Source organism: Lepisosteus oculatus, unplaced genomic scaffold, assembly GCF_040954835.1.
Source record: "Lepisosteus oculatus isolate fLepOcu1 unplaced genomic scaffold, fLepOcu1.hap2 HAP2_SCAFFOLD_58, whole genome shotgun sequence".
NCBI lineage: Eukaryota > Metazoa > Chordata > Actinopteri > Semionotiformes > Lepisosteidae > Lepisosteus > Lepisosteus oculatus.
Genome location: NW_027168128.1, coordinates 968651 through 978678, shown reverse-complemented (window position 1 = coordinate 978678; position 10028 = coordinate 968651). Strand labels below are relative to the sequence as shown.

The 10028-nt window shown below is 42.7% G+C and overlaps 1 long non-coding RNA gene across 1 annotated transcript; it reads right to left on the bottom strand.

Annotated features, from left to right (window-relative positions):
• Nucleotides 1-7857: 7857 nt before the first annotated feature.
• LOC138231371 (uncharacterized) lies at nt 7858-9279 on the bottom strand. The gene is made up of 5 exons (XR_011186633.1): nt 9067-9279; nt 8716-8763; nt 8358-8419; nt 8032-8131; nt 7858-7893 (listed from the first exon to the last, which is right to left on the bottom strand). It is a non-coding gene; the product is annotated as an uncharacterized lncRNA (long non-coding RNA).
• Nucleotides 9280-10028: the final 749 nt, after the last annotated feature.

Below are 10028 nucleotides of genomic sequence, written 5' to 3'. Positions count from 1 at the left end.
ATCCGCCGTCTTCCATTGGAGAACCATAATCAAGGTTGCCTCCTCTGATAGGAAGGGCTTTCCTTGGAGTGAAGGCTTTTTGCTTCTCCATTCTGCAGGTCAGAAGAGGCACGGCCTTAGAGCGGTGGTTGGCCCACGGTCCTCTGGGGCAAAGCTCGCTCTGCCTCGCCAGGAGTGTCTTCCTTCGGGTCAGGAGTCCTCTATTTTCCCTTCCGGCCACCTCTCTGGAGTCTTCCATCTCTCTCTAAACCATCCTCAGCTCCTCCTGAGCTCTGAAGAGCTTCGCCTGCATCATGGCCTCCCTCTGGCGAATCTCGTCCTTCATCATGGCCTCCTTCCGGCGCATCACATCCTGCAGACTGGCCTCCCTCCGGCGATGCTCCTCCTTCAGCACGGCCTCTGCCTCGGCCACTTTTCGTAGCTCCTCTTGCAACTGAAAGTGCTCCTTCCCATTGGCATGAGAAGGGCATTGCCCTGGAGGGGTCGCCACCATGGGGAGGACAGTCCTGTCCTTAGGTTTGCGTACTCTTGAGCCCCTCCTGCCCGGCCTCTCGCAGGGCCTCTCATGACCATCCTGAGGCGGGGTGGGGGCAAACAAGGAATCACTCTGTGCGTCCGGGCGGTCCACAGCCTGAACCTCACCAGGGCCGGAGACTTTCCTGTTACCCATAGGCTTCAGGGGGTAAGACCGATCATACCCCACAATGTTCTTCTTGGGGCCCTGTTGGGCTTGGAAGCGATAGCTGTTCCCCGTCTTCTTCTCCGCAGTGTATTTGACATATTGGAAACATTTTCTCATCTTCTGTAGAGCTGCCTCCTGCCGCCGATTGTACATGGCGATCATTTTTTTCTAATTTTCCTTCATCAGTTTCTCTTGGAAGGTGTCCTTCAGAAGCTGTATCTTGGGAGGCGGGCAGTACGTGGAGATCAGATCCTGTCGCGTTAAGGGCGCGGGTTGATTCGAGTCTGTGTCCTTCGGGGAGGGGGACGGAGCACCAGGCTTAGGACTGGGCTCCATTGGCAAATGAGATATGAGCTTTGTTTCCCAGGTATCTGGAAAAGGCAAAAATGGCAAATAAATGATATCCTGCACAGTCTACTATGGTCTAATAGAAAAGAATAAAAAAAACAATTCAGGAAATACACAACGTTTTAATATTAAACCTAATGGTGTTGAATGCTGCATGCTGACTCAGTAGGAGACAGATCCTAAACATAAACATTATAATAAACATTTGTTTCCCAAATAACATTCTCAATGTTCAGAATGCTTAAAGTCATGAGCTTTTTTAAAAATGTTTAACTGAAACCTGGAAATGTACTATTTCATTTCAAAGCTTGTATTATATCTATGATATAAATGTTTTTTATATAAAATTAACGCATTATGCAACAGGGGTTTGAGCAAAAGTCACTGTGAATAAGGGAATTTATCAATATTAATTAGCCGTTTCACTACATTATAGATAGCTGAAGGATTATGATACAGTATATCGATTTCGCTACAAATTGACAAGCATATTTGATGACACTTACCAAACAAGTTTTAAACAGCGGAGAAATAGTTCACCACGACGATAGCAATGCAATGTTTGACTGCATCTCCCTATGTGATATATCTGTATTTGGGTATATACAGATCACGTAATTCAGGGAGCACTGTTACGTCAGGTCACCAACCATTATTTCGACGCTCATATGTCATAGAGCTCCTTAGGATGTTTGTATAATCTTTATCCAAATTTTCATATGGCCCAGTTACGGCGTTTATTTTACAGTTAATGTAACAGGGTGTCATTATATTTTTCTGTCTTTATGGTGGCAGACCACTTAACTATATCTGAGTAGGCGGTTTCTACAAATGGGTCAGATAAAATATTAAATATACAGTAAAAGCTCACACCTATTCATACCCTTTATGTACTGTATATCTACAATTACGTATACTGTATAATACGATAACTACCATTACAAAATGTCTCCCTTTTGATTTGAAGTGGTTCTTTTAAATAAGTAAATTGCAATCACTTAGCCTACATCTGAGCTCCTATTTCATCGCGATGACGGACTGAGACTCCAGTCGGATTTGTGAGAAGGGGTGTGTCTGTTTTAAAACCGATTCATACGTCTTAAACACATGGACGTAGATAGCACAGTATGTGTTATATAATGTATCTTTTTATTTTATTTAAATTTAAGTATCACATACACATTTTCAAAGTAACTGTACCCCTTTTAATTATGATCCCCATCGCTCACAGCTCCGAAGGTGAGACGAGGGCTACTTCAGATGGGATTTCCAATATTTCTCTCTTAGCTTGTATACCGGTGGAAAGGAGAGGGCTCTTAAAACGTGTTGATAGTAAGATTGGGATGTATTTGCAGTCTAGATATAGTTTTTTTAATGTTCGGAGCCGCCACAGATTCATTTTCTTACGACTGCTTTTCTGGATGACAATGACAATGCAAACGATGGTGTTAAGGCGAGGCTGTGCCTTAAGGCTCCTCTGCTTACAATGTTCAGCGCGTAAATCGCAAACTAGCGCCTTCCCTTACGATGAAAATGCAGAAAATAAGACCACGAGATTTAAACCTACGGCTTACAAATTTACGCGTAAACACTAAAACCGTATCTTTAGCAAAACTGGCGAAACAGTGTGTTTTATCATTGAAAAAGTACTGGAAAATAATTAAAGGTTATCACGATAAACAGAGGTTACTGATCTACTACTGTACGCTGTGACCAAAAATGAGAGTCCCCCGATCCTCTCAGCCTTCATGCTTTGGTCTGGGCCTGGCCGTTTTTTTTAAGATAATGGGGTCAAGTTAAGAAATTATGCAAGTTTCTAATCAAATCCAAGGGCGCCTCGATCTCCTAAACATCTTTAGAAGGCCGACGGACCACACTGCACGGTCCGGGTCCGGGCCCTGACCCGGTTCTGGATAATGCCAGCTTAAAGTGAAAAATTCTACTGTACATATTATGTTTCTTATTATGGTATATATGTATAATATGGCACGACCGCTTCACGAAGCTAGAAAGAAAGTTATCCGCCATTTTTATTTTACCTGCAATTGAATTTGCCATTAAAATCATTATTAATACCGCAGCTGCTAAATAACTTACCTAAAAGCGTTCAGATACAAAAGCACTTGAGCTGTAATGTTTGTATACTGTTGGCCCGATGACCTACTTCGTGGGTGGTCTGACGCAGTGGTGGCAGCTGTGTGATGCAGTGGTGGCTGGGCATGGTGAGGTGCGCTGGTAGATGTGTGACGCAGCTGTGGCAGGGTTCAGTGAGGTGCGCTGGCAGCTGTGTGAAGCAGTGGTGGCTTGGCATGGTGAGGTGCACTGGCGGCTGTGTGGTGTGACTCAGTGCTGGCCTGGCACAGTGAGGTGCGCTGGCAGCTGTGTGGTGTGACGCATTGGTGGCCGGGTACTTTGAGGTGCGCTGGCAGCTGTGTGGTGTGACGCAGTGGTGGCCTGGTATGGTGAGGTGCGCTGGCAGCTGTGTGACGCAGTGGTGGCCTGGCACGGTGAAGTACGCTTGCAGCTGTGTTGTGTGACGCAGTGGTTATCTGGCATGGTGAGGTGCGATGGCAGCTGTGTGACGCAGTGTTGGTCTAGCACTGTGAGGTGCGCTGGGATCTGTGTGACGCAGTGGTGGCCGTGCACGGTGAGGTGCGCTGGCATCTGTGTGACGCAGTGGTGGCCTTGCATGGTCAGGTGCGCTGGCAGCTGTATGATGAAGAGGTGGCCGGGTACGGTGAGGTGCACTTGCAGCTGTGTGGTGTGATGCAGTTGTGGCCGGGCAGGGTGAGTTTCGCTGGTAGCTGGGCGACGCATTGGTGGCCTGGAACGGTGAGGTGCGCTGCCAGCTGTGTGGTGTGACGCAGTGGTGGCCTGGCACGGTGAGGTGTGCTTGCAGCTGTGTGACGCAGTGGTGGCCTGGTACGGTGAGGTGCGCTGGCAGTTGTGTGATGCAGTGGTGGCCGGGCACAGTGAGGTGTACTCGCAGCTGTGTGGTGTGACGCAGTGGTGGCCTGGCACGGTGAGGTGTGCTTGCAGCTGTGTGACGCAGTGGTGGCCTGGTACGGTGAGGTGCGCTGGGAGCTGTGTGACGCAGTGGTGGCCCAGCACGGTGAGGTGCACTGGCAGCTGTGTGGTGTGACGCAGTGGTGGCCCGGCACGGTGAGGTGTGCTGGCAGCTGTGTGGTGTGACGCAGCTGTGGCCGGGCACGGTGAGGAGCGCTGGCAGCTGTGTGACGCAGTGGTTGTCTGGCACGGTGAGGTGCGATGGCAGCTGTGTGACGCAGTGGTGGCCTAGCAAGGTGAGGTGCGCTGGGAACTGTGTGGTGTGACGCAGTGGTGGCCGGGCACGGTGAGGTGCGCTGGGAGTTGTGTGACGCAGTGGTGGCCTGGCACGGTGAGGTGTGCTGGCATCTGTGTGACGCAGTGGTGGCCTAGCACGGTGAGGTGCGCTGGTAGCTGTGTGGTGTGACGCAGTGGTGTTCATCAGGCACAAGTTCATCAGTGAAAAGACCACTGGCATTTTTCCTTCCCCCTACATTCTCAGAGCAGAATCGAATTTAATATTAGCATAATTTATTACAGTGCTAAGTTTAATATTATTTATTACTAATAGTTTATGCTAACACCTAACTTTTTTAACGCGAGAAGTACTAATGTAAGTACCTACTGTACTGTACTTAAGTACTACCATAAGAAGTACTGCTGCATGCAACAAAAAAAAAGGAGTGGTGAAACAGCCCTACTCATACAGTATCAGTATCAAAAGACATTGTATCAGTATCAGTTCTTGCTTTGTGCTGGGTTTAGCAGTTTTCCAAACATAGTCTTTCAGCGAATGCCATACCATCTCTATTGGATTTAAATCTGGAGATTCGGCTGGAGTTTTCACCCAGTTCACTCGTTCTTCTGTAAGCCTCGCCCTTGCTGCTTTGTGTTTCGGATCGTTGTCTTGAAAGAGACTGTGCCTTGATCCAATGTGCTCCCTGATATATGGGGCGGCATGCTGTGTGACCACGACTTCCTCGAAGAATTCCCAATTCATAATTCCTTCGAAATAAAATTGTTTTTCAAGCAATGTAATGCAAGGTGCTTTCTAATATGATATGTCGCTGTTGTGAATGTCTGTGGAGTGTATCTTATTAGCCTGTCCTGACTGGTGGAGCTCATCCAGCTGTGTCTGGATATCTTGGTCAAATATTCGGGTAGTATGTTTTGTCTGTTTAGGGTTCTGTAGCATTCCACACGGCTGGGCAGCTTGTTCCCCCCTCCCTCCCCTCTCTGTGTACAGTAGAGCCTCCTGTCCTGGCTGGTAGAGCTCATCCGGCTGTGTCTGGCTAATATTAAAGCCAGTACTTTAATATTGTTTTATGTATGTTTATCAATAGTGGGTACTGCCCTAATTCGGTCCTGCACCCGTTGTTAGGTGTTTTTTAGGTGTTGTTAGGGCTTCTACCAAATATGAACACATTGCTTTAAAATGTATACAATTCTAATAAAACACCTACAAATGGCAGATCCAAATGTATAAACCTGGGCTGAAAAAGTGTGTACAGTATATACTCTGTGTAGGTCTGATAAAAGTATTCGAGTCAAAGTGTCATATGGATACAAATTCTCATGATTTTGTATTGTGTGTTTTTTCTCTGTTCTGCTTTATTGAAAGAAATCAGATGCTCTTCCTGAAACTTACCTTAGCTGATTCTTCAGCTAAACCAGACAGACTTCTGAAATTCTCAAATATTATCAAATCTTGTTGGTGCAGAGGTGGTGGAGCCCATTACCAACAGACTCACAGCTGAAATTGCTGTGAAAAGGGCTTCTACCAAATATTAACATGTGGGTGAAAATGTATACAATTCTAATATTTCCTTTTTTCCCATTGAAAGTTTAACATATGTTTTGTGAGATAGAGGTCCTCATTTAAGTGCATAAAACTCAGGCACTGGCGCAACAAACTGAACAAAGTTCAAGGGGGTATACGCTTTCTGTAGACACTTTATTTCCTCTTTTTCCATACTTTAAGAAATGATTTGGGAAACCTGTGGGACACTGGAGGTCATTATACATGAGCCTCTTTATGCACCTTTTAAGCCATTGAAACCTAGTTGCCTTGTTAAAAGGTCTAATATTACAGTAGGTGTGGTTTCTGTCTCCTAATTTCTGAGAATGATCAAATTGGGGAATAAGTTGTAGGGAATACCACTCTTGCACTTCTAAGAAAAGACTATCTCAAATGAAACTCGCTATAGAAAGACATCTTGTTGAAAAATTCTTTATTTTTTGTAATTGCTAAAGAAAAAACATTCATCAAGTCCTTCACAAATGTTTTGTTTGTGACTTTCTCTGTCGTTCCCTTTCACACTCAACTGAATTATGTGTTATGTCTTGTAAACGTAATCAAACATTTCACTTAGGTGTGTGGGTTAACACAAACCCATATTGTATGAAACATTCAGTTTTTCATTCACGTTTTTTCTAACAATTGCATCCGTGCTAGGACTACAGTAAACAACACTTTTTACTAAAGTAAATGAAATTGTTCATTAAACAAGACACATTGTTTTAAATGTATGCAATACGACGACACTAAAAACAACACTGAAACTTTTCATTGAAATACTGGACGAGATTGTGCATATTCAATGGATTTCTCCTGGTGCTTTTTTTCATCAGTCTTTTCATATTCTTGTTCTCTACTCAGGTGTCTCCTGTTCCTTTGGTGATGTCTGCTGTACACACATGGCATCATACACTTGAGCAAAGTGTGATACCACCGTTTGTTCTTCTCCTAAAATAAAGATGAACATTGACAAAAGTCAGAAGCACTCTTTTCATTGACAGACGAACAAAACAATGCAAGAATAACCATACTCTCTGTTCCTTACTCATTTCTACCTACCTGTTTGACAACTTTGTCTGCTTCAGTCAGGAAAGGGTCCTGGGGCTGATTCTGAGCAATCTGAGAAGAGCTCTCTGTAATCTTCTCCCCTACATTGGCTACATTGTGCTGTGTTTGAAATCCAGGTATCGCCTCCGGTAAGTTCCTCGGTCCTTTTTGGGACTTGAAAGGGTAGAATCATTTTGTGACTACATTTCATTGTCATCCACTGATATGTTCTGGTTTGTGTTCGATTACTGTAGGCGTTCAAGTATTTTCTTTTTGTTCTAGATTGGCAGTGTTTGAGATGGTAGGAACTTGTCATATTCTCAACTTATTTTCTCTATGAGACTCTGAATGCTCTGTAAACATACTATTTTAGCAATTCTTAGAATTCTGAAAGCAGTATTACCTGTATCATTTTTTGTCTTGGTAGTAGTATTGCAGCTCCAACATCAGCACTTAAATAATGGTTTTTGATGTTACTTGTCCTTGGAGTTAGTATACTCCTGAGAAGTCAAGAGAAATCTTACGTAAGCATTAATTATGTTTCACTTTTGAAAGCAAAGTACGTGTCAAGTACTTTGAAGGCATTTGTTGATACTTGTAAGCACTTTCGTTGATTATTATTATCCTTCAATTAGTTATTACAAGTCCAACATTCTCTACATGATCTCACTCCATATTCAGAATGTGGGAATACAGTTGTGTTAAGGAAATGCCACTGAATAGATAGTAGCTGCACTCTAAAAAGATGAATTTGCTAATTAATCAGTCAGGGACACAGCTTATACTTCAGTAGTCTTAGATCATGTAATGATGATTATTGTACTTTATAACTAGAAAAATCCCCATATCCTGTTCATTGCCCCTTTTTCAGTCATGTGGATTGACTTATGCCTGAAGTGGTTAATTCTCACCTTGACATCTCATAGAACAACTGAATCTCTACCAAGGGTGAATGTGTCCTTCCTCTTAATGTCTAAAAGAAAAGGTTAAAATTCATTGAAGCAAAATGCAACAACCCAAAATGTTGGGGAGGTCGTTTCCACAGTTATTTCATATGACAGTGCTTGGAGTGAAACTACATGACCATGGTGAAGAAGTAAAAACACTTTACCTTGTTCCTCCTGACTGATGTCCTTATGGGTGTTTTGCACAGTTGAGCGTTTTGTGTCTTGTCGTCTGTGTAGGCAACAGCCCTTTTCCCTGGGATAGAACTAGATGATATTTAGACACGTTAATTTGACTTCTCCATTGCTCACATTGATGTGGCATATCATGCATATCTTGTGTATTATTTATTGTAGTTGGTTTTGTCATTGTGTAAAGAAGCCACCTTTCAAGGCACTATATAAAATAATGTTTGTTATTATTATTTACATTTTTCATCGTAAAATTTGGCGAAGAGTCTTAAGAGAATATCAAAGAACACGTTGCTCTTACCTTTCCATTCCAAGAAATGCCCTCAGCTCGGATTGCAGAGATTGACCTCTCTGTCTCAAATTCTGAGAAACATAGACTCGATTGAAAAATGACCATTTCCTAAGATTCACATAACATCACCAGTCAACATTTGCCACTTGACATCAATAGAAACCATAGAGTACATGACATTTCCAATCAGTTTTCTTTCAAGGTACAATAGCAATCGCCTTGCCAGAAGAGTTATACTGCGGTAGATAAATATTACAAATGTCAGATACACGCAGAGTTGTTTGGATTACTATGAAAAGATTGTCAAATATATTTATGTTCATTATATTTCTTGGAGTGACAGAGCTAAAGAGAAAAAAATACTTACCTTTATCTCTTCAGACAGGATTGCAAGGGATTCCCTTATACTGGGTTCCTATATAACAAATAATACATTATTCAAAAAACATGATATTTCTCTGTCCATTGGCAGCATGATTGTTTATCATTACAGTTTTAGTTAGCTTTAATTTTGGAAACCCCAAGTAAACATAGTTCGTGCCTTTCTCTGAACTTTTTGGCATTTCAATTCAGTTGTTTGTAAGCTTATTTTACAGTTGCTAGGTTGATGAAGTTCCTGAACTGTGCAGTATTTCTTTTGGGTTTGGTGCGAATCATATTCTAGCGGTTGGGGGAAAAAAGCACAGGTGCCATCCCACCATTAAACCCTGAAACTTACCTTAGCCGATTCTTCAACTAAACCAGACATGTTAACTAAGTGTTACAGTATGTTTCAAAGTGTGTATTTTAGCAAACACAACTGAAGTTCTGTTGTCTCCTTGGAGACACCTGGAACTGGTGTGATGCTGGTTCTATGACATCATTCGTTCTAAATGTAAATGCAGGTATTGGCACAACATAGTAAATTGATGTAAAGTTATGGATCCATTTATGATTTTCACTCAGTTTGAAAGAGTTCCTGTCGTGTGGTTAAACTTTGTGTTACGGAGGGTTAACTGGGGTTCTGGCTACTAGTTAGGCTTGGTCATTCAATCATCTGGTTCATGAAATAGGAAGCTAAGAGATCTGTGTTTTAGTTTTACTGTTTGTTTTTGTTCCATAGAATAAGAAATGTTTCATTAATATTAGTAATAGAGTAGCTGTTTCTCTAAACAGTGTGTGTCAGTTTGCACTGCAGGTGTACCAGGTAGAGACCATTTAAGAACCCAAAAATATGCTGTCATTTACTGCCGTGGCTAATTTCTGTTAACCTTGTCTCTCACTCACTTTGATGAGCAAAATGTTCATACATAAAGCATTCATTTCTGATTGGTCAGAAGAAGCTTCTTAACATATAAGGTATAAACAAAGTCAGAAAGTTAGGCACTTAGGTCAGCCTTAGGCAGTTAACCAAGACCATAATCCGATAAGAAGCTATTCCCTTTCATGTTGCTAAATCACATGTAGGATACATGAGTTACACCTCCACTTAAGAGACCTTAAAGAGACCTTGGCCAGCCAGGAGTGTAGAAAACCGTAAAACAGTTCTTGAGGACCTAATTGTTAACTCTTAACAGGCAAAGGTTCCTTCAGTCCTATGAGAAATATTTTAGAATTGAACTAAAGTGTGTTTCCGATACAGGAGCATATGTCTGTCAGGGCCTGTTGGAGAGGCCCTGCGTGAGAACCCCTGGCTGCAGT